Below are 3,787 nucleotides of genomic sequence, written 5' to 3' on the forward strand. Positions count from 1 at the left end.
AAGACTTCCTGAAAAACAAGCAAACCACCAAAGAAATCGCATCCATGGACGTTGAAAGCCCTTTTTACTTATGTAATTGTAGACACCACAATAGACACAATTCTTAACCACATGTACTGGTCACAACAAACCCCACAACAAATCCAAGAGAAGACCATTAGAAGCCTGCTTGAAGTGTGCACAAAGAAGCATTATTTCTTTCCCACAAAGGAGAATTATACCGGAAAATTGATGGTGAAGCCATGTGTTCCCCCCTGGGCGTTCTTATGAAGAACGCGTACATGACTAATTTAGAAAGAATTGTTTTTAGTAATCACAAGAAACCAGAAATATATGCCAGATACATCGATGATAATGGCTTCGATCTTTGTTTGTGAAATTTTCGTGTTTATGTTTCTCTTTGTTTATTTTACTTAGTACCCCAAAGAAGTGTATGCAGTACAATAAAGCGCTTGGTACCTGGTCTATAATTTTTCACCTTTCATAAGGCTATTAACGTACATATTTGGCACGTGCTGTTTGGTGACTTATTGCTGACTTATATATACATATAATATATATATATATATATATATATATATATATATATGAATAATAACTTGATCCGAAGTATATAAAACGTGATGCTATGTATAAATAAAGGTTTTTGCCACGAAGGAAAAAAATGAAAAAACGAGTTGGCCGAGTATGCCTCAGTAAAGGGTCCGAATAGGACCGAAAGTACTCGGCCAACTCGTTTTTCATTTTTTTCCTTCGTGGCAAAAAACCTTTATATATATATATATATATATATATATATATATATATATATATATATATATATATATATATATATATATATATATATATATATATATTATATATATATATATATATATATATATATATATATATATAATATATATATGTGTGTGTGTGTGTGTGTGTGTGTGTGTGTGATCTCAGGAAATCTTCGAGACAACAGCAGGAAGGCAGCAAAGGAGGACGTTTCATGCTGATGTCAGCACATCCTCAGTCTGCAATTAATAATAATATAAGCAAAATACATCGCATTCATTAAATTACGCATACAAATATAAAAAATTACACATAAAAAATTAAAACTATGTACAAAATCAAAAGTGAAAAGGAGGAAAAGATAAAATAAATTATATATATTAAACAAAAAATTAAAATTAAAATTAATAATAACCTATTCGAGAGCAGAGAAAAGAAGGAATGACAGCGAAAGGGCCATACACGCCCAAAGAAACTCAGGCCAGAGAGAGAGAGAGAGAGAGGGAGAGAGAGAGAGAGAGAGAGAGAGAGAGAGAGAGAGAGAGAGAGAGAGAGAGGCACGGAAGAGGTATTTGCATTCAAAGTGGGAAACAGGTGCTTTATATATAACGACTCAAGAGTAGTCAAGTATGTAGTTAGGCTGGTAGTGCCAATAATGGAAAATTGTCTTTTTTTTCGATGGGAATTTTTGCATTTTGATGCGTGTATTCTGCTATTTGAAATTCAGGGTTCGAAATTCTAGATCCTGTCCTATAGCTTAATCCGAAGTGGCTGTAATAGCGAACCTGCAGTAACCTTCGCGAGGAACCAACGTAGCTTCCTAGACATCTTGGGCATTCATATTTGTATATAACGTTAGACCTCATAAGTCCTTGCATGTTATTTTCTTTACAAATCAAAAAAGTAACTGATCGTTTTCGGATTCATAGGAATAAGGGGGTTTCACACGGTCAAACTTTTTCATGAACACGTTTGACAACATGATGTTAGAGAGTATGTTTGAACGTGTGAAAGGGGTAACCAAGTTGGACCAACGTGTTTGAATGAGTTGGAAGGAAGTCTGATCTGGTCTGACTTTTGAGGGCGGAGCTTGCTGGTTCGTGTTTAAAGTCTGAACGTCTGAACAAGCATCAGTCTTCAAACGTCATACTTATTTAATTCTCGAGGTGGTAACATTTTTCAGCAGCTCCTGCACTGACAAAGAGACCTCGCTATTTCCAAGTAAAATTACAACATGAGTGATGTGTGCGCCGATAAAGACAAAGAAAGATAAATTATGGTTGATTTCATAGAAATATATAGGAAACACCAAGCACTGTGGAAGATGAAATCTAAAGATTATTCTAGTAAGAATTTAAGAAATATGGGTATCGAGGAATTACATGCAAAACTAAGAGAACTTGGCTCTCAGTGCACAAGGCAGGATGTGACCAAAAAAAAAAAAAAATAATAATAAACTGGCTTGGTGGGTTCCTTCAGAAGAGAATTATGAAAACTTGAAAGCTCCAAGAAGTCTGGCAAATCACCTGATGACATATACACACCCACTCTCTGGTAGTTTGAAGACTTGATGTTCATTTGTGACCAAGAGTTGCCAAGAGGAAGTACATCAAATTTGGATTGTGTTAATGAAGGGTTGAGTTGCATGGTTTTATCGTGTTATGTATCTATCTAAATATCTATCTATCTACCTGTCTATCTATATATCTGTCTAATTATGTATTTTACCTTATTTATGTACTTAATTGTCATTAATTTTTAAATTATTTATGTATTTATTTATCTATTTATGTATGTATGTATTTATTTATTTATTTATTTATGCATTTAATTATTTATTCTTTGGCACTGGGTAGATGATGTTAATCAGCTTTATGGTCACTTTGAAATTAGGATTTAAAATGTTTTCTGACTTCTTATTAAAACAATTTGCAAATTCATACAAATCTGGATTACAACATTATTTTATTAAGATTCTAAATGGCCACACTAATGGATTTCCTCATAACGGTGTTTTTTATGAGTAATGAATGGACTGACCAAATTCAAAAGCTCTAAATATGTCGTCTCATCCATGCGCATATAATTACGCCAAACATCTAGCTGGAGTTTCAGCTTTTTCATAATGTTGGTATGAGAAATTTGGTACCCTTTTAATAAATAACCAGTCCTTTGTCCATGTTGACTGCTTCTTTTTCTTTTCCTTAGGCGCAATCACTGTCCCAATTGCCACCACTTCGTCTTGGGAAAGAGACATGCTGCTCCTTCTCCTCTTCGTGGCGACTGAGGTTGTCTGTCTCTTCGGTTTGAACTTATAAAAGCTCTTCAAGCATGTTGTGTTGGAGGTTTGATGAGCGTGTTGAACAACACATAAGATTGAGCTTGAGGAAGCCAAATTCGTTCTCAAAAATTTTTACCATCCTTTGTCGTAATCTGTCAGAATGAAAAAAAGGTATCGTAGCAAACATGGTAAGTTTTAGAACATTAAAATTTAACACTGGTTCCATCTTTAATTTGGTAAGAAGGTTGTTGACAATTCTGTGTACAAGTCCTTTTGAAAAAAAGTTTTTTGAAAAATACTCTAGTAAAAACTCTATTTCATGATGGAAGGCAATCCAATCTGATGTATATTTTACGGCTCTAAAAACAAGTGTGGTTATTGCTTGTGCCTTACATCGAAAGAACAAGAGCAAAGAAGTTTGCCGAGTCCCCGTGAAAGTTACTTTTTTTCTTTTTCGAAAAACAGATTGTCATTAATGATGGTCAATACGAGTGACTTTGACCATACCAAAAAAACCGTACTTAGGTGTTGTTTTGCTCTTCTTCCAAGGTAAAACGAATATTGGGATGAATATTATTTACATAATCCAAAAACAGTTTACATTGCCATTGGTGTCTGAAAAGGGCAAAAGTGTCATCGACATATCTCTTATAGTAAGCCGGTTGAAAATTGGAAGGGGAATCTTTTAAGAAATGTATTTCGGAGATAAACTGCAGGACTTTATGAGGT

General features: G+C 34.1%; 1 long non-coding RNA gene across 1 annotated transcript in view; it reads right to left on the bottom strand.

The window, feature by feature from the left end:
- Window positions 1–2,728: 2,728 nt before the first annotated feature.
- The window catches only part of LOC135217041 (uncharacterized), a 5,366-nt gene continuing 4,307 nt past the window's right edge, over window positions 2,729–3,787 (bottom strand). Inside the window, exon 3 of the long non-coding RNA XR_010315013.1 lies at window positions 2,729–3,210. This is a non-coding gene — a long non-coding RNA (uncharacterized LOC135217041). The remainder of the gene's footprint in view (window positions 3,211–3,787) is intronic.

This window comes from Macrobrachium nipponense, chromosome 7 (genome assembly GCF_015104395.2).
Source record: "Macrobrachium nipponense isolate FS-2020 chromosome 7, ASM1510439v2, whole genome shotgun sequence".
Classification (NCBI taxonomy): domain Eukaryota; kingdom Metazoa; phylum Arthropoda; class Malacostraca; order Decapoda; family Palaemonidae; genus Macrobrachium; species Macrobrachium nipponense.